The sequence below is a fragment of the Apteryx rowi genome, unplaced genomic scaffold, assembly GCF_003343035.1.
Source record: "Apteryx rowi isolate R43461 unplaced genomic scaffold, aptRow1 scaffold_229, whole genome shotgun sequence".
NCBI classification, from domain to species: Eukaryota; Metazoa; Chordata; class Aves; order Apterygiformes; family Apterygidae; genus Apteryx; species Apteryx rowi.
This window is the reverse complement of record NW_020448630.1, coordinates 849,617-871,467: the sequence shown is the minus strand read 5'-3', so window position 1 is coordinate 871,467 and position 21,851 is coordinate 849,617. Positions and strand designations below refer to the sequence as shown.

Below are 21,851 nucleotides of genomic sequence, written 5' to 3'. Positions count from 1 at the left end.
AAGATTAGAAAATGTTACATTTTTTATAATTAGACAAATTGGGTAAAGCAAATAAATGAGGTACTTGTTTGTCACACAGCAAAAAGGGGGGGAATAACAGCTTTAATTAAGAAAAGCATTATTGTGGAAAGCTATGAAAAGTCACTGACGGGCTAAGGGTGGAGAAAAGCAAGGAAAGACTGCAGTCTCTCATGCTACTTCATTGATTATTTGTTTACTTATTTTAAGAGTTTTCAAGTTGATGAGTTCCATATCCAGGAAATAACAAACAACTAAAAAAAAAGGTCACCGTATTTTGACAGTTTACTTTCCAAAAAACCAAAAAACTGCTCACTAGTGGCTTCCAAAAAAGACTCTCACATAATGAAAAACAGGAAATTGAATTCTCAGAACAACACACTAGAAGTACAAATGAAAAGATTTTGCAGTGACATAACGTCCAGTCCAGACCTCAGGATCAAGTCTTTATTCTTGCACGCTGTTCTGAAATAAATCAGGTCTCTCCTTTAAAAGAGTGTCCCAATATGAACCAGAATAAACACAAAGTTCCTGTAATTCCAGGATGATGCTATATTAATATAAACCTCTTTGAAATATAAAAGCCACATAAAAGCATTTATTTTGTTGCAATATGCTACGGATTTAAAATGTCAGTACAGAAACAGTACTATTAAGTATAACCTACACACATACACTCCCACCCCACTTTTTTTTTCTTCCACCCTGAAGCCCCCTTGGGTGGAGATCAGCAGCTTACAAAGTTACAGAGAGGAACTGACACGCAGACATGCCAAGTTAACAGTCGAACCCTCACTTCCTCAGGAAACTAAGCTAAAAATCTAGCTTTTCCCTTGCTCTCCCCCCCTGCCCCCAACTATGCAGATGCAGAGTGAGTGAGTGAGTGTGTGTGTGTTTGAGTAGCATAGATGTAAGGCTTAAGGGCTACACTATATCTATCCCAGAATGGAATCTGGATTACTGTCTCATGCAGGTTTCATTGTGTCATTGGCTTCCTGTTTAATATTCTTGTTTTATTACTGCACAAAGTCAGCCTCACGTCTAAGAGCAATATACGATTCTCACATCCTCACAGCAGATCCTTAATGAGGACGTTCTACTTTCTTGATATTCAGAGGCCTTCTGGTGGTATCAGCAGATGATCAGCATATGCTTGAAAACCCAGACTACAGAAAAGGAGAAGTCAGTTATCCYTAATAAAACAGAACCACAGGATTAAAAAGGACCTTGAATGAACATTTAGGCTGATTCCCTGCCCTAGACAGGATCAGCTACACTTACTGTTATTCTTTTATTAGGCCATCTGACATAGCTAGGGGAAAACAGATATGCTTTTGGGCTCCAAATCCCTTCCTGAGCCTGAAATCTTATCCGTGTTGTCCTGTTCCAGGCCCTCAGCTACATCAGTTGGTCTAATGAGAGATGTCTGCCTACAAACCCTGCCTTTCTTATATTGTCATGGTTACAATGCGGCTATTACCATGTGTGTCTAGCCTATTTTTAAAAGCTTGCAATGACAGGCGATGTTGTTTAAGGGCTTAATCTCAGTAAGGCCTAAAATTCCTCAAATGAATATTTATTACGTGTGCAACAGAAGTACTACACTCAAAGCACAAATGGACTGCGAACTGCCTGAGGCAGGAACTTTGCATCACCTAAAAACCAGCAGAAAACCGATGGCTACAAACCTTTGAGTGCAACACAATAAACGGTCAGCATGAAAGCTAGCCAGCCTCAGCATACTCGCAGCCTCAAGGTTTTTGGAGGCGTCCCAGGAAAAATGTATTTTAAAGGAGAGACCTAAAAGAAAACAATAAAGTAGTCTTACCAACATTAGTGGGGTGGGTTAGGTTAGGAGAAAACCCATAACTGCTTGTTAGAAAGCAGCTAGTTAGCGCTGGAGAGGCAGGCACCACGGGCAGCTGGAGGGAACGTCGCCCTCCCAGAGCCACGCGACAGATGAAGAGCAGAGAGCGGGTGTGAAAGGCTTTGGTGCTGAAGGCTGGCAGCTTGCAGCTTGTGCTCAAGAAGGAGTCAGTAAAGGAATGCATAGGGGAGCTTACACTGTTAAGAAAAAAGATGAGGAAGCTAGACAAATTCCCTTTATAAACACATTCTGAATAGACACAATTATAATTTAAGAGGCCAGAGAAAAGGATTTTGCAGTAATTCAGGACAGCAAATGAGTGCTTAGATGTGAATTTCTTCTGTGTGGTCCGGATAGTAYAGGACATTTCTTAGAGACGTTACACAGGAAGACTCTGCTGATCTCTGTGTAAAGACAGAGAGAACTTGGAGTTGGACATATGCAGATTTTGGCTTCACTGAGGGACGCTGATGTTGTCCATGGCAACAGTGACAGGACATAACACGGAAAGTTGCAGGTGGAAAAAGGAAGAGAGATATCAGTGGATATCTGTTTAGCCATGCTGAATGAGACTTGATATACACAAAGAGGTTAAGAAAGCCAAATTGAGATTATAGCTTGGACCAAGGGAGAGAGAACTACTTTTCTATTCCAGCCCCAAGAATCATATATATGTCTGTGTGTGACTCTATGATTCTATGAGATATCTATGTCTATATAGATAGGTAGATATAGATACACACACACACACACACACACAAAACAGCTTTGTCTGTGAATGAGTGAAATAAAATTGTAGACGGGGAAGATTATGAGAAGAGAAGGAACACATCCCTGCACGCCTTGCAAAAAGCAAAAGTGGGACAAGGTCTTTCCCATCGTTCCTTTGTCATATCATACACATAACAGAGAACATAGTAGCAAACTGCTTTCCTGTTAACCCCATGGAAAGTTTATTAAGTAGTTAAAAAAAATCTTATTGTCACAAAGAAATGGATGACCAAACAAAATACTGACGAGAGGTACTTCTTAGAGCCTTTCAGAGCAGTGCTTAATCTTTCAAGAGGAATGGGCTACGGGGACTTCGATTGCCCCGTGGCTGACTTCTGTATTGCACAACATGACAAATTGTTATGTGTTCAAAAGGCAGGCATGCCACACACCCGTACTGCCACGTACCTCGCAGGATATGCAAGCAGCTACCAGTCCTGCAAGCAGTCACTTAACTGATACAATACCCCTTATAATACAGGGGATGTGTATTTTGGTCCAGCAATGGATGCATGCTTAATCACCTGTCAAATCTGCGAGTATGTTGCATGCTGGAAACAAATGGCACTTTCAGAAGAGCACATCTGGGTCACCGCCTGCTCACACGGTGCCTGAGAGGACCTTGGGGAAGAGCGTAGCAAGGAGCAGGCTGTGGATCTGAGGAACTGTGCTGGCGGGTCTTATCTAGGCCACTGGCCGTGAATTGGATACTCTTACCCTGGAACAATAAAGTGAATTTTGGGTATTGTAAGGGTAAATCTTTAGTACCCCTAACTGATGAGGCGGCACTGGTTTACTTTCTCCCTACTCAGTTTTGCAGGCGTAACCAAAATTATTAAAGCAGAGCTAGCCCCTCCTCCCTCCCCATAATAAAATATAGTGTAAATCACTGAGAATATAAGGCAAGAAACAGCACATACAAAGCATTCACAAGCTCCATTTTTCAGTGCTGTAACTAGTTTGGACTTGCACAGTTAGGAAATGTCACATTTGATTTTGACCTAGAATCAAGTTCACTCAGCCTCTTTGAGATACAACATACACCATTCATGCAGTGCTCTCAGCACAGATTCCAGCTGCAGAATGTGGGTTAGCAGCAGCAGACGACATTTGAGAAAGAGCATTCAGAGCACAGCACGTGTGTGACTTGCCAGCAGTAAAAGCATTTAATTATGAATTCTAGAAAATCCACAAATGGTACAGGCTGATGGCACAATCCCTGGAAGTACATAACCATAGCAATCCTATGGAAAAAAAAGAGGGGTGCACCCTTGAGAACCACAAAAAGGCAAGACTTGACTTTTTTTTTTTTTTTTTTTTTTTTGAGTATGAAAACAAGCTAATTCGTTTTCCCTCCAAAACCACTTGCACAATCTGGGAGCAGCTGCAAAGGATAGTTGTGCAGATTTCAGCAGTAAACATCATCAGCAACGGCTAAAGGAGCCATTAAACTAGTTAAATTTTAAAACCAAACTATACAAGCCAAAGTTATTTCTCACGCATTTACACTTACATCTATCAGCAAAACATCAACAGAATTTGGGATTACAAAAAATGTCCTACAAAGCCACTGGCACTGCGGCTGGACGGCCTATTCAGAAATCCTGCCTGTCACATCAGCTTCCCTCCACGCACCACCATATTAACCACTGACGACCACAAGGTTATTTGGGCAGCTTCCTCCCCCTTGTTACACATGTGCTCATCCACGACTTATTGCACCTCCAACCCACCTGCACGGACAGCTAGCAAGTACTTTGAAGCCCTTTACGCACGATAGGGTATGAAGAATGGGAAGTCTATTTGACCTTGTCATACATGCACATGGGGTGTGAAAACTATATGGTCTCCACAAGCAGACAGATGCATTTGAAGACCAGCAGAGAGGAAGAGGGAGCAATGCTTTTTCATACATACATACGGCTTAAGTGTCTGAGCTCCAAATCGCTTCCATTTTCCAGACAGACACCTCTGGGTCACATCTTTCAGTTCTGTTAAAATTTCAACAGTTAACTTATTGCCATTTGGAGCAAACAGGGGAAGGGACATGGACTGAGCATCAAATGGTCCAATGTAGAAAATGGGTTTAAATGGTATCATAAAATCTTTTCTTGAAGAGAGGTTTTCCAATACCTGAAACATGCAAGAGGAAGGAAATAAAAAGCTGACATTCTTCAGACTAAAGATATATATCATACAACAGGGACTATTTATGCCTGTAGAGTTTCCACCTCTCTAGCAGTAACAGAAGACTTTTCTCTCCTGGGCAAACTGCTTCTCACTCTAGGACTCACAGCACAACAATTGCAAGCTTCCTAGGTTTAAAGCTTTCAAGGTTTAAAGCACCTACAATTTCCAAACAGGACTAACTGGAAGCATTAGCAGAGAGCAGGGTGCTGGAATACACCGCAGCACAGTTTAAGTCTTAAACATTAGTGAGTATGGACTTCAGCAAGTTCTGCCCTACTTGCCTTAAAAATATGCATATCCAGCAGCACTTTTGCTATTATTAATGTAATAAAAATTAAAGCCATAACAGGCCCATTTATGAAGGCCGACCACCTCACGCTGACAGTTGACTAGCTTTACTGTGTGAGTGTCAGGCTTACCCCTCCTTTGGAGGGGGAAGTGCTGATGTCTAAACAAGCATGCACAAAGTGACAAGGACATACAAAATATTCTGCAGGCTTGGAACAAAACCCTGTTTGTGGGAGTCATTTAGTGAAAGAATTTATGTTAACAGAGCAAGCTATTTATAGCAACTTTCCATAGGAATGAACTGTCTCTTGGTTCCTGTCCTTATGAAATGAAGCTTTCTAACCAGAGAAACCCTCTCTTTAATCTAAAAGCATGGGAGAAGGGGGGGGAAGGGGAAAGGGAAGCTGCTCCCCGATGTATACCCAGCTACCTCCAATTATACCAGAGATAAGGTCTCCCTGTACTGTCAGCACAGAAGTTCACTCATGGTGTGAGCCTGTACACAGAGTCGCACCATTCTTCCCCAATCCATCTCGGTTAGCAAGCCGCAGTGAAAGAGCTGCCTGTGTTTGGGCCGATCATTCACAGTTTAGTGCTGTGTCCATTATAGTGATACCTACTGGAGAAATCGAGATGGATTGCTCTTCCCAGGCTCTTCAAACCACACACACTTAATTACAGGCTTTTAGTCAACATTAAAACCAATATACCTAAAGAAGAATGCAGTTCCTTGAAGAAGCATGGTGACAAGCCACTGGGGAGAGATCTCAATCTCTTCCTAGCCAACCTTCAGAGGATCCTAAACCAGAGCATATTCACATATCCTCACATTTCATACACTCTCTGAAATAAAAGCATACATATACCTTAATCCTGATCACATACAATCACCCAGCTAGAAATCCACATCCCTGTAGCCTCTCCTGCTCGGGATTTTGCAGAGTCTGCAAATTGTCACACAAGATCTCACCCACATGTGACCTGGACCCATGCTCCACTTACCGTATCTGCATCTGTTCAAACGCCAGCATTTCACCTAATCCACCCCCTACTCTGGGCAGGGACGGAAATCATCCTCATTCTGAAATCAAAAGGGAGATGCAGAGACTCCATTTTCAAAATTTGTAATAAACTCTAGCACTGCCCTCCCTTACACTCCGCTACTCTCAATTCCAGAATTCAAGCACATTTTTACAATTAACCATTCATCAACAACAAAAAACAATTTCAAAGGAGGAGACAATAAAATGTTGTACAGAAATAAATTAATTTGTATAGAAAACAATAGTAAAAAAACATTGTCATCATTTTTAGTTTAGGTTTCAGACTTTGTTTCCTATAGAAAACAGCAATGGACCACAGCTAAAGGTGTATTTGCCCCTGCCTCTGATTTAATGCGAGACTAAAGCCTCTCATTTAATTTGAGGTCATCCTACACTCCCTCACGCCATCAAAACTTCAGGAGGAAAAAATTACACACCCTTCCTTTTTTGCATAACCGGTTTTCATCTTGCCTATCCTAAGATTTTCCCTATTGTTTATTTTTTCTATCCATGCTTGATAAATTATTTCTACAAGCTTGCTCAGCCAAGAAGCCGAGTGAACTATAAAAGCACATGGCTTTTGTTACTAAAACAAAAAGCTGTTTTGAAGAAAAGCAAAACAAAACAGGTTCACTCTTACAAAGTACAAAAATGTAGACAAACAAATGCATTAAAAGCTAAAATAAACACATGCAAACAGACAAACCACATGAGGAAGGTTTCAACTTAGCTTTCCCTCATCCCTTTTGCTTAAACATGTCCACAAATAAGATGCAATTAATTCTCCATATCAGTACCGATGGGAGTTCTGCTTGCCTGTTTTCAGTGAAACAAGACTGGGCTTTTAAGTCTTGAGACCAGAGCTACTTGGGCAAAAAAGCTGTAATACATTGTTCAGAGGCATGCAGTTTAGACCCGCCTAAGGGAAGAAGAAGAAGAAGAAGAAGAAGAAGAAGAAGAAGAAGAAGAAAAAAAGAAGTTTTTTTGGTCTAGAGAGTCTACAGAAAGCTTTTACTTTTTGGTAAAAACTTGATTTTCCAGTTGGGAGCCTACATATTCTCACTGCCCCCTGCCCCTCCCCAAATTCTACACAAAACACGGGATCTCACTGCATACACTTATCCCCAGATATCACCCATCAATAGCTTTGCAATAAAATTCCTCATAATTGGTTCCCGCTTTCTTCCAGTGCCTCAAGTCAACAGTCCTTGTTGGTTAAAAAAAGAAAAAAAAAAGCGTATCTTAAATCTAATGATTGTACCAATAAACCTAAATTAGACTAATGGGAACACTAAACTGAAAATAGAGCTCTAAAAGCTACAGGGCCTACATATATCATGAGATTTCATTAAACTATAAACCTGTTGATTACAACTTTACTTTTTAAAGGCAGAGTTATCTTAAGACAATTTGTTGCCCAATGTAATAGTATTTTCTGTTTATAATGAAAATTAGATTATATCAGGGTAAGTTTGTTTATAATTTTAGATTAAGAGAATTAGATACAGTAAAAAGAGTTCACATAGACAAAATAAAGAAATATGATACATTTTCCTTTTATTTTCATGATGTAATATTTGGTACTTGTCGAGGCATAAGTAAGCATCTTGTTTCAAAGGCCTTGAAATAACATTTAAAAAGAGTAATTTCCCCTTCCCCATTCCAGAAAGAGTTACATCAAGCCTATATATAACATTATTTATTGTAAAGGTGTAATTCCAATACAAATTGGGACTGATGATGAAAAAAATCCTAAGCTGTTGCCATACCTTAGGTGCACAGGTTGTTCTTCTGCAGTTCTTCAGTGCCTCAATTCAACTGAYGCCTATTTGCTACACTGCACTGAATGCAGGGTCCTGAAGAGACTGAAGTTTAAAAGCAATCACCGCAAGACAAAATGTTTTGCTTTAAACTTCAAAACAGCCATCAAAAGTGCAATGCAGCCTGTAAGTGGCTGTAACAATACAACTAGGGTGTGCTGGATGAGCAGCGCAGGAGAACCAGAGGAAGCAGGGACTTCTGAAGTTGGCTGTGCAGCCATGGGAAGATCTATCTTGAACTACACCCCAGAGCGAAAAGTGGAGAACACTAAGTTTTTACACCCTTGTACATAAAATTTGCAAAAAGGCACACACACTAAAATATAAGTGATATTTTCTTGGATCCTCTGATGACTCAAACTTGCAGTCCTTTAGACTCACTGATCTGACAGTCAATGTGACTTTACAGACTTTTCACCAACTTATTCATTGGCRACTGATAAAGCCATAAACCTCTGTATGAAAAATCATGCAAGCTTCCATGTGGCCTTCTCACCATCACCATCGCCTCTCCCAATGACAGTGGTGTGATATGGCTGTAGCCGTACTGTCCTTAGCTTTCAGTAGTAGCGGCATTCAGATTCCTTCAGAAGGAAATGGGTGACATTTGCTCTGCCTCAAGCCACTGTTTTTATGTCTAGGGTTTCAGAGGTTTGGGAACAGATGAAGCAATGGTGTTGCGCAGATAAAGCTTTCTTTAAGTTCCTCCCCTGCGTTGTTCAGCCTTTCCACTCTAAATCTGGGCTTCTGTGGCTGGAGAGCAGCTATAGAAAATTTTCCTTCTAACAAACAGTATTTTTCATTCTTTCCCTGTTCACAGTCTCATAGGAAAGGAAAGGAGACCCCACCAGCTTCAGTTATTTTCATTTGCTGCAAATATGCAGAAGTATTGGTAGCCCTATTACCCAACAGGTAAACAGCGCTAGCTGTGCATTCCAAGAAAGCATCCCCCAAGCCTGCTCTAAACAACAAAAAYTAACTACCGCCAGCACCAACTGTCATTTGTCAAAACTCAGTGCTATTCTTGGATCAGAGTGGAGACTCAGTAATTTTTTTTAAAGCAAAGTAAATTCAAACCAGTCCAACCAATGCATGTAATGGGCGTGATGATCTTGGCAGCCACCGTTTTTATAAATGATAATTGCTAGCAGTTTATCAGTCTTAACAATTTGAGACAGGCAACTTGACAATCTTAACGGACATTGCTGAATCCAAAATACAGTTCCCACAGGGTCTCTTATGCATGCTTTCTCTTGCTTGCCGGTTGAAGCATTTTAAGTACTCTACTACAGTCTGGCAAATCCTCAGCCTGGCCCTGCACTGCTCTTCAGATCACTGCCAGCGGGGTTCCATTACAGCTCCATAGCATACACCATTAAAAAAATAATTTATTTTTACAATGTATTAGTTGTGCCCCCTCTGCCACATGATTACAGAAGGCTCTGGCAAACAACTGCACCTCAATGAATAAAAAGTATGTTTAACCAAAGGGTAATTGAATTGCTTGGCACTGAAGAGGAACATAGCAATGCTCTGACTGACACATCTTGCATAGATAGAGTATATCAGATCTGCACTTACTTCTACGTACAGAACAGCAAGCAAGCTTTCTTGAAGCTTCAGATTTCAAGAGCATTGTTCCTGGGCAAACTAAAACATTAGTCTCTTTAGACTCTGAATACCAAATTTATCTACTCTTCCTTTATTTTAAGGAAGCCACAATAAAGTGTTTTCACAGATGAACTTTAAGGAGTTCTAGTTTTTCCTCTAGCAGATGGAGATTTTTTTTTTTTTTTTATTAAACACATACACTGAAACAAAATAAACTGACATTAAATGAATACTAGCAAGAAAAGATAGCTTTTATTATTATTATTATTTTTTAAAAACCTGGAAACCGATGTCTGATCTCCCACACTGCATAAAAAGACTGTAACTTTATACTTGTCTTCAGATTTGCGTGAGTTGGATAAACAAGCTAAATCACAAGTACTAAATCACATAGAATGTCAGATTACTGTAGCCATTTTCTACCAAACCTTCAGCGCTACTAATATTTTTGCTTCTGCTAAGCCAATTTCATGCTGTTAAGTATTCGCTTGATTAAAACAGTCATCAGCTATGTGTGGTTCTCCCCTCTCTTACAGGTTTTTACACCCTCTGTATTCTAGAGTTTCTAATGATAATCTTTCTGTGCCAGCAACTTCAAAGCTTCTGCCACACAGGATAAATGGACCTTGTATTATCATTCTGCACCTACAAGTCACCATTCTTGTTGCCAAGGATTTTTATAGAGTAGAATCTTTGCTGGTGCACAACCAGATGCTTTTCATCAAAAGGACCAAACCCATTAAGAACTCTTAGAGATATGGAGGCCAGCAGCTTTGCAAAGCTATGCATCTGTCTGATGATCCTTCCTGCCAACATCAATGGGAAAATTCCCACTGATTTCTATAGGAGCAGGCTCCCATAGATAGTGAGAAAACACAAAGCACTCACAGCTGCTTCCTACTCCCAGTAAAATGGAAGAGGTTCCTTTTCAGAGGGGAGCAGAATCAACTACAAAAGCTGCATTTAGAAAATCACAACCAGGCTCTTCCAAGATAAAATACAACATCTTAGTGAAAAGATATTGCAGGCTTTCAGAAAGATACAAGGGGCGACTAAGCCATTTAACCTTTTGTTTTGTTTGAAAACCTCAGAAATGAACTGCACCCTTTCATTCCACCTTAACACTAAGGTAGTGGTCTGAATCCCAAGGCAAAGCAAACTTGCAAAAGAGAAAGCAAATGAGCCAAAAACCCTGAACAAAAACAAACCCCAGCATGTACTAGGAAAGAAAACCTGGGTGCTGCTCCAGATGCCCTCCTTTACTGTCTATGCTGCTCTCCTGCTCTGCAGCCAGCCAGTACCCATACAGCAGGTCCAGGCCCAGCTGGAAATATCATTTACCCTTTAGCACCCCACAGTTGTGCASAGCATGGCTGCTTCAGCAGCAGCACCTGCAGTTTTAGCCTTATTAAGCCCATATTAAAGATAATATGCAAGTCAGAACATTTTAAATATTGCAGGGAATGGATTTTTTTTCTTTTTYTTTTTTAATAAAGAGGATTTTTTTTGTTGTTATTCTCTTCTTTTTCCAGTATTTCAGTCAAAACATTAGTTACAAAATCCCAAGTAATGGGAGAAGAACTAAAGAGGAAACACACTGGAAGGCAGATCAATAGTGGATCAAACATTCATTCCTGTGTAGGAACTTTGGCAGAAATTTTGAACTGTGAAGAGACAGATATGGGGTAAACACCTACTAACAGGCAAAAATAACAACTCCTTGAAAGAAGGAAAAGGAAATTTAAATTTAGAGTCAATGCCAGCTGACCATGACAAGTAACTGGAAGGGAACTTCCAAGAGAGTGAACAAGGGAGAAAAAGAAGTATCCTCACACAAAAATCCCCACCAATGCTCCTCCCTTGCACAGTTATACAAGCAGCTTATTACTGGTAGTATCTGCTCTATAGATGGTTCACCTGCACAATCCTTCCCTAGTGGGGATCATGGAGGAAGCCCATGTTCTTGAGGATACAGGTCCTGGCTTCACCTCCACCTCCATCACCAGGCTTCTGGTGAATGAGTACAGAGGAGAACTTAACCTTTTGCTAGCAAAAAGTAACCTAACAAGCTTCATGGCTTCACTTTATTTTTGCACTCTTCTATTCTTATCTCTGCTTTCACATGGAAAGATAGTATATAAGCTTTCTCAGCTGTGGCAAATTCTGAAGATGAACACTGCAACTACTGTCAAAAGATTCAGGGACAAATCCAAAAAGGTGTTAGGAATCTGGCACCTAAATCCTATTCAATGGAGGTTAAACACCTCTTTGGCTTTAGCCCCACAACTTTGAGAGAGAAGCCAACAACATTTTGAATTATCAAGTGTTCTTTCAATGTTACATTCCTACTTTTATGAAAGGGAACGCTGCAAATTAACCAGGTTATGCTTCTTATCTAAAAAGAAAATCAGAATGTCTTTTGTATGCACAAGTGATTGACAAATGATTTTAAAGATATGGCCTGTGCATTTCTATGCATGTAATCTGCATTAGAAATATCCATCCAGATAGCTAAACACAACTGCAAGCAGCCATTAGATTTATGCACAAATGTAAAAACTGAAGCTTTCATTATTTCTAACCTGACTGACATGAGGGACCATGCAACTGTCAGCTTGCCAAACATGTGTCTACATCCGCTTTCTCTTTCCCTTATGAGTTTACTTCTTCCTTGCAGCCATCTGTAGCTATGACTAGTCACATGCGCTTGTTTGGGAGAGGAGATTCATTTGGTAACAGCAAGGTCAGGGGGTGTGTTTACTATTTGTTTCTGTGGTCATCGTAAAGGTTCCTCAATACACCCCAAAAGAACATCCTACAGGCCTCACCATGTCCAGGTGTCTGTACAAGAAAAAAAAAGAAAGAGGCAGTACTTGAATAGGCCTCTGTAAGCAATGGGAATGGCAACTCACTAGACAACTCCTTTTTGGGAGGGCTGAATCAGATGCTAATGATTACCTGAGCATGGGGCTGGAGGCAAAGAAACAGCAGTTACCAGTTACCTTTCACTTAGAAAGAAAAAAAACAAAGTTTCCCTGCAAATGCAGATACCTTGACAAACTGTTAGGGACCAATGTTTCTTTAGGGAAAAAGGGAACAAACTATTACATCCATTCCCCTCCCAGCAGCTGTGCAGGAATAACCTATGATATCTGAGATGCCCACCACTGAACTGTCCAGCAGTGTATTTGTAGGCGAGTAGAGAAAGTATAACCCMGGACTTGCCATGGGCACTACAGCTTTAGAAGCACAGTGTTCTCTTGCCTGTAATTTAGTAAGTCGAGCCAGTTCCCTCGTGGAGTAAAAGAACTTCGAGTTTCAAAACCATTTTGGAGGGCTGTTTCATGGGAGATTTCTATTGATACCAAGATCCCACTGAAAACATCTGAGCATCTCCTCGTTCCTAGGAAAAAGGCGTCCCAAAGAGGACAATACTTCATCAAGCATCCAAAGAAACTTGTATTCCACTTTTTCCCCCAGCTCTCAAAACCAATAATGGAAAAGGGCAAATAATTTGTTTTTCCTCAGCCACACGAGATATTCAGACTGAAGCCCTGAGATCTCTTTTTGCTGTAAGATGACATGGCAGAATTAAAACAAGCCCCCCCCCCCAAATTACTCACTGTACATATCCTGGGGAAACTGTACCTGCACAAATTTTAATTGCTAATCTAATGCTCCCTCATAGCCTCCAATGGAAGCTATGAATAGCTCCTACTCCTAGTAAAACCCCACTTACAAAGCCGGTATGAAGTGCCTCCGTCCTACACTGGAGAAGCACATCCAGTCTACAACACGCTGTGGTCTATGCATGTTGAATATTATACAGAATAGCCCCAAAACACTGTAAGAAGGAGGCATCTAAATGTAAACTATTGTTTTAATTAAGAAAGTGACTAGTTACCCCAGGAACACAACTTGGCATTTGGTGGAGGCTGTATTTTTCAGGACATTTTCACAAATAGCCCCAAGAAGCACAGATCATTTTGTGATGGCACCTCCTTTGGATGCCCAATCAACACTTAGAGTTGAAAAGTATAAGCATCTTCATTATTTGTTGGGAATGCTAGTACCGGGAAAGGTGGCTGGAGAAGAATGAAATCTTAAAAACCCATCTGAATGTCYCATAAGACATACATGTGTGCAGTAAGAATCTAATTTGCTCTCAGATTACTCACGCTGAACGTTCCCCGAACGATGCAGAAGTCTTCTTGCCTTGCAAAGCGTATCTCAAAATGGAACCATAATCTGCACTGCCAAGGCACTGCATCTGAAACTGCTTTCTTCCTTCACATCTGATCAAAGAATTCTTGCACCACCAAAGGCACCATTACAGAGAAAGAAAGCCAAAGACATGCAGCAATTACTTCTTTTTCCTCAAGGCCACGTGATTCTCAAGATAGCTACTGTTATTGCACCATCAGTTACATGCTCCTACACAGGAAGTTAATGGTAGCTAACTCCTTTCACACTTACCCAGAGAGAACTGTTTCACAGAAATGGATACCTTTACCTTTTATCCACCAGTTTCCTTGCACAGTTTAAAAAGATCAGTAGGAAGTATTAACTCCTATCTGCAGAGCTGTCTCCAGATACAGCCTTGCCTATAAACGTTGTCACCTCATTCTTTTCAGCAGTCACAAGTTTGCTACTCTCAGCTCCATCATCTCTTGCTCTGCAGTCATACCAGAAGAAATATGATACAGATAACTGATGTATTTAGATATTGACTGTCTGCCATGAGATCAGAGACCTGATACTAGTGCTTCCTCTTTGCCTTTATCCCTTCCAAGTCCACAGTTATGCGTGGTTGCTATGACCTACTCAAGAGCCGGTAGCAGAGCTGTGCATAGGATATGAATTCTATGCAGATGATCTCTGAAGCACTTCTCTTTTCTCCAGTAAAATGAACACAAATGGTTTCTTTGAAACTTTTGTATCATGGTTTACCCAGCAGACATTGCAACACAAGTCAGCTTTATGATTTTCTACAGGAAATAAGTCATCTGCAACGGGAAAGTCACATGCTTCCATTCAAAAGAATGCTACAGTTATGCCAATGAATAGCCCAGAGGTGACTCTACACCAGTGATGCTGTGTAGGAAGGACAGAGTCTAGTAGTCAGAARAAGTGCCACAGTGACACCCTGGAGACAGAAGTCTCCCACTTGAGCACCAAAGAGTTCCAGTGAGCATTACTGCACTGGAAGGAGCATCTTTAAGGATAGGCAGGCAGTATCATCCTGTGACCCAGAACATTATCATTTCAGCAGATCAGCGGGGCTTCACAGGACTGAGCAGACTGATGTCAACTTCAACTTAACGATTAGTGTAGACACAGGAAAAAACATGTTATACCACTTCTACTAAACCATGTGATGAAACTATTATATCCAGGTAGGGACACAACCTCAGTTACTATAACAGCTCTGTGTCCAGGTTTTGCTAAGGTAGTTGATCAGTATCCTGCCGTACCTCATGCCCATCAGAAGCTGGCTAGATTATGAATTGACTCATGAAACACAAGCTTCAACAAGAGTTCAGTAAATGGCAGTGGAAACTTTCAATCCTAGAAGGTACAGATGATARAATTTCACAGATTTATTTATTTATTTATTGTCATGGTCTCAGATCATGACAATGATGGATTCTTCAACATAAAGTATTTATTGTTTCAAAAAATAATTGAGAGTTGAATCAGTTGCATCCGAATGTAATGTTTGAAAAGGTACTTTCCATTCACACATAAGCTGTTAACAGGCCCCACACACTATACCAAAAAACACATGCTCTTTTTGGGTAATGTAGGAAAGTTATAACACCCAAGAAACCCAATACTTTATTCTTTTTACTCCATTTTACAAAGCCTTTACAAAAGTACCTTCCCTGCAGAATAAAGGTTTTTGCTTTCCATTAATATTATATTTAACACCCTCTCCTGAGACTGCGACAAAATTTTTTAAGCTCATGGATGGCTGCTAATTCATGAAGGAACAAAAATCACTATCTAGAAAATACACTATCTAGAAAAATCAGCTGTACGTCTTTTGGATCATGGAAAGGACAGAAGATGAGAAAATGCTAATTTTTGATAAATCAAATGACATGACATCCTGCTCTATGGAAAGGATGGTCAGAGTTCACTATCAAAGATCAAGTTCATAACTCCTCAAGAACTTTAGATCTATAAATAAAGGAATAAACTGCTGTGATTCTGCAGAGATTATCTGTTTGAAAGACTTAGCACACTGAAGTATTGTTTTCATTTAAACAGTTTTGATTGCAAAGACTTTCCCAGCTTCGCTGTCTGAGGTATTTTGGAGACTGTGTCAGTAATTCAAATAATTGATTCAGATCATTCAGTCAGTTCTTTCTTTCCTTGTACCAGCTGCCCCAAAAATTTGGGGAAAGTGATATGTACTATTTGCCCAGACACCCAATAAAATAGAGCAGACATGCAGAAACACAGAGATACTGGTACAAGGTTCAAGTATGAAAGGGAAACAGAAAAGAAAGAACAGAAAAGCAGAAAGACAGAACTATCTGAGATTCAAGAGCTTTCAAAAGAACGCTAGTTTTAGGGCATGTAGGCTTAAGAAGTTCTCTACTGTGGTTTGCACTACAGCATCATGGTAAAGCCTAAACTGAGAAGATGTCCCTGTCAGTTTTGCTAGGCACCACGCAGAAATTAAAAAAAATTCAGATTAATTCAGCAGATAAAGGGAAATAGCACTCCTAAGGACACTCTCATAGTAAGAAATTCTCAGCAGACAAACTGAATTCGCAGTCTTGATTCAGTCTGGAAAAAGGAGGTACATTCCCTTGCCTTTTGGCTAGCACCAAACAGGAGAGATGCAGAAGCAACAGATGTGCTCCCTGAGGTGAGATGAGGGGACGTGGTTGCCTTGAGAACGATGCTCTAGAGAAGTTACATCAGCCATCTCTGCCGTAGGGAGGCTGTCACTGATTTATGGGCTCTTATGTGAGATTAGAAATCATGGGGGGAAGGAAATAGACACTCCCCATCCCCCAAACTGACAGGATTTAGAGGTTTCTTAGTGGAAATAACCTCCCATCACTTTGCTAAATTAGGTAAAAAAGGAATTAAAAACACTACGTTCAGCAGCAAGATATCTAGAATTAGAAATCAAGACCCTCCTGGTTCTCAGGCCTTTAATTCATAACTCAAACAACTTCAGGCAGAATTCTTTGTCCACCTCTCCTAGGAGCCATTATAATGAAGTCAGCAACTATTAGAAAGCAGATGATTAAATCATTAAAAATACATATATGTATATACGTGTATGTGTGCGCACGTATACATTTTATATAAGTGAATTCCTAGGAAATAAATCCCAACTTTTGAACCAAATAAGGATGAGAAATCATGCTGCAAGGTACAGAAAAAGTTCAGCTGGACTGAGGTAATCTCTGCTTGTCTAGACCCATAAACAATAGAGAGAATTGTTCAATTGAACAGATGCTCTTGATAGAGCACCTTGATAGAGAATTTTATTTCCTGTATTCCTCACTGGGTTGTGTAATGGGACAAAACCGAAGAGAAACTGTGCCTGAAGAGAGGCACAAGTCCTCCAGCTACTTTACAGTGTTGCATTTTCCCTCTGGACCTGGACCGCGCATGCCAAATTCAGTAGGCAGCAGCGCAGTCAGCTGGTCCCAAAACCAAGGAGATACTGCACTACTGTGCTGAGGTTCCACAAGATTGTGACATGGAACAGGACAGGATTTCCACTCTGACAGGAATCTCAGGCATGAAAATTATGAGTCAGAGACCTAATCCATTAGGACAGATATTCTTCAATATGTAAAGAACAAATTGGAGATTAGGAAAGAGCTCAAACCACGTTATGGACAGAACTATCAACTCAGCACAGAGTTTATTGTGTTTCAGATTGCCCACTGAAAAGATTCAATCTAGAGCCATCAACTTATCCCACTCTTGATAGTAACCTTCTCAAAAGTAATAATTAAACAAACAAAACTTCCAGGGCATTAGGTAATTTTTCCTTGGACACAAAAAAATTCCATATCAGGTTATTCTGTTTACTTTCTAGGCTATGCACTATAGTTTAACATTTAGACTGATACACATTCTTCCTATAGTTTTAGTTTGGTACATCTACACAGTCAAAGAGCTTCTTATTTTACAACTAGTGACAAAGCAAAACTTTGCTCATGTAAAGTGAGCAGTGCAGCATGAATAACTAATGAATAAATCTAAAAATAAAAAAAAGTATGTAAAAAAGGAAGTTTATAGATGTCTACATGGATGTGATCTATTCTGAAGCTAAAACTTCCTATCTATTGAGTGTTTACTAGAAAGGCTGAGGATTAAGATACTCTTTTGTGGACAGGAAATGATCCAAAGAAAATTAAACAGATACAGTAATTCCTTGTCAAAATGGGAGGAAACACTTTAACCACTAAATAACCAAAAGCTTACACCATACTAGAATGTGATTTAAAATCAGGAGTAGAGACTTCTCTCAGACACATACTTCCTCGAGACCTTCAACTAGATTTCATCTAGTCTTCCCTAATTTGATCAAATTCCTGCAAGTCCCAATGGGAGTTTGACAGACTAACAASTGCAGGATTGGATATATGTTTAGTTAAACGTGAAAGCACATTATATTATATGCAGGTTTTAAAAGCCTATTCATTTCAAGCATGATTAATGAGAGATACATCCGCACTTTTAAAAATGCATCACACACCCATATACGATGAACAGAGAATTTGCAGGAAACAATATCCAGTAATATTTCAACACCAGGCTCACACCTAATAGTCAAAACACTGGTTAATTTTTCCCTGTAAAAAATTCATGATGTTGTTTTATATTATAGACACCACTGAGCTTGGAGAAGAAAGATATCATCCAGCTAGATTCTAAATTTAATCCTTYAGTATCTATTTTATCAATTACAGCCCCATGTAGATTTTCAAACTGCCGAATGCTATTTCGCATATGGCAATTTTAATCTAAATTCCACAGGAAAGGCGCTTCCCATCTGCAGCTGAGCTCGCAGAACACACCCAAAGGCTTCATTCAAAATCTGCTCTTCAGCAGCCAGCAGTATCACTGCCTGCGTAGCCATGCACACAGCAAACACAAAGAGCTGTTAACTATTGATGATAAATAGAAACTATCACATTAAATGGGACTGAAAATGGTTACACACACTCATAGTCTCACTGCTTTTACAGAATTACCATGAAAGAATATCAGAAAAGGATCCTTCTTCAAAGAAACTGCTTTATAAAGGCCTGGTCCGAGTTCCACTGATGTCAAATTAAAGTCTTTCCATTAACTTCAGTACGTTCCCAAGCAATCTCCAGATTTTTGTTGTCAGAAAGACTTAAAATAGGATGGCAAAGAATCTATGTTCAGCTTGTAGCTGAGGCTGTGGCTTATCACCCTGTCACATGTAACTTCCTGCACCAAAACTCACATCGTCATGGAAGGGCTTACAGTCCTTAGTGCCACGAAGGCAGCTGGATACAYGCGAACCCGTTATTACTGGCTATCAGCTGGTTATGGACTGGTTATTAATAGTGCTGCTTTGCTCTTCTCAACTCCTGCATTATGTTTCTCTAATACACAGRAACATTGTGTAGGTCCTGTCACCCACCAAGCATATATAAACTGCAATGTAATTTAAGAATATTTTAGCAAAATTATTTTTTATAAACAACCACTTAACAGGGCATCAAAATACTCTTGAGGGGAAAAAAAAGGTTTGATTTTCATTTCCCTGCTTCCTTCCATCCCTCCAGAGCTAAGTAGTATTACGTTTTTGGCTTTTTTACCACAACAAAGCCGACACTCCTCTATGTTTTTTCAGCATGATAAACATCAGCTTGACACATTACCAAGGAATGAAGCTTGTGATATCTATTTATATTTGGGAAGGCACAAAAAACAAACCAAAACCCCCCCCCCCCAAACTTAAATTACTCTGTTATTGGGAAACACTGAAAACTAAACAAAACCAAGTATTAGTTGCTCCTGTGCTATTTTAAAGTGAGCTCAGTTTTGAAGTTACACATCCAACATGTCCACAGAGACCAATAAACAATGACAATACAAGAACCTGAATCTACATGTTATAAGTAATGATAGAAGCTAGTTTATCTGGGAGTTTCAAATGTCACAATCATTCAGAACTGAACTTAACACCCACCCAAAGATAACTACAGCCCTTGCCCAGATTAATCAGGAAACAATGTTTATTGCTAGGAAAAAATACGGGCTATTTCAAACCAACCTCCTGTCCTACAACTCAAAGAGATTGCACTAACATGACTGTAAGCAAAATGTTTAACTCAGGCTCCTTTGGTTACAGAAATCTGATCTGTGCAGCCCAAATCTCATGAACATTGGGCCAGAAGTACCAGTCCAGGGTACCAAATGCTAAAAGCAATGTAACTGGTGGTAGCTTGTGATCTTCTAGTAGACCATTCAGTGTATGGTAGCTGTCAGCAAGTGTATTTTCCCCCTGTGGTTACAGCTGCAGAAGAAGATGGTTACCTAAGGCAAAGGCATAACTTACAAGGTCAGAGCTTATGTACAGCAACTGCTGCTCAGAAAYCCACAAGCTGCAAGCATCCATCCAAATTTACCCCATACTAACTTACTTGTTCTTAATGCCTGGTTTCTCTCAAGCGGATAGTGCTCCCAGCACTCATTTAATGAGGGTAATACTAAAATAAAGTTCATGGTGAAGTTGCCTTAAAAACAAGTTTGCCGACAATTTTCATGTAGCTATTCATTAATGGCAAATATCCTAGAAGTTAATTTCCCAGTTGAAAGCAACCAAAAGGATGAAACCCTGCTCATTAGAATACACAGAAAGGAAAGAATAATCAAAAGTTTCACCACGCTTAAAAAAAAAAACCCTGAATTCCTCTTCATCATGTCGGTCAAATTTAAAAATAAAATTATAACAATACATTAGAACTCAGATTCACAAACCAACCATTTGGAAGTATTTTAAMGGTAAAACTAAGTTGCAGACTTTTGTATGAACAAATAGTTTTTAAAGTAAAAAGAGAAACCAAACTGAAAAAATACTCAAAGTTTTAATTAAATGCCTGAAATGAATATTTCTGGAATAGGATAGAAAACTAGCTAGAAGCATTCCAGAACCATTAGTAAACATATTGCTAAATTAAAACTTTTTCATATCAACAACATAAGGTAATTTCCAGTGCAATTACCTCCAAAAAGGAAACAAATCAATTCCATCTACTGACAAACTGGTGTATGCAATAGTTTGTGTGTTTGGAAAACTTATGAATGCTTATTCTGCACAAGAAGTGGGGAATCCAGCAGTCATTTTGACAAAGGAAATACCTCTGAAGTTAWGGGGTTTTGCATGTGTGCAGCCTGTAAGGCTCGGCTGTTTATTACATATTTTACAGAAGATAAAGATTGCATTTTCAGGCATTAAAAACAAACAAACAGAACAAAATAGTCCCCCCCCTCCCCCGCCCCCAACTACTGAAGGTCAGATTTAATTAAGAAAAATCCTCCTCCTTGTGTAACAAAATCTTAACAAGCCCCCAAAAGATATTTCAATGCTTCCAGTGATTGGTGAAGAAGTTAACAGAATTTTAAATTTAATTTGGCCAAATCTAGATTTTATTAGAGCTATTGAAAAAGAACATGCAATAAATTACCGAATTGCTTCAGTAGCCACAATGATTCCAGCTTTCTTATGGCTGCTAGTGACACATGCAGTGGAAGCAGATGATCTTCAGCAAACAGTCCTCTGCAAATACTTGAGTTTGGTGGAAAACACTGTTTCACTCCTATCAAAGCTACACAAATTTGGCCTGAATAAATTCACAGGGAGATGGGAGGGGCAAACTGATGCTAATAGTGCTACTACCAGTTTGCAACAGCACTCTCCTTTCATCCAGCAGCTCAGGATTAGGTATCTAYGGAGGCTGTCGAAGAGTTGTGTTCAAGCCCTTCTACCTGACAGGACCCAACACGGGACAGATACAGCACCTTCCTCCAGAGTAGAGTCATCATCAAAATATAGGATGCGCAGTGGTTTTCACCACTCATGCTCACTAGGTWCTATTTTGTCAGATAAAAGATATCTAGTCCCTGTTCCAGGTAGTTATTTATACAAAACACTACTGCATAAACAAGAGCAAGGGTGCTCCTCTTCAGAATATCCTACAGTCTGATCCTTAGGATCCTTCTGAG

The 21,851-nt window shown here is 39.8% G+C and overlaps 1 protein-coding gene across 5 annotated transcripts in view; it reads right to left on the bottom strand.

Moving 5' to 3' along the window:
• The window catches only part of FYN (FYN proto-oncogene, Src family tyrosine kinase), a 139,974-nt gene that overhangs the window by 85,331 nt on the left and 32,792 nt on the right, over positions 1-21,851 (bottom strand). Inside the window, exon 1 of one of the 5 annotated variants that reach the window (XM_026065559.1) lies at positions 1,707-1,760. The exons of the other annotated variants lie outside the window; for them this stretch is intronic. The gene's annotated coding sequence lies outside the window, so the exon portion shown is untranslated. Of the gene's footprint in view, positions 1-1,706; positions 1,761-21,851 lie in introns of those variants that run through there. 5 annotated transcript variants of the gene reach the window in all.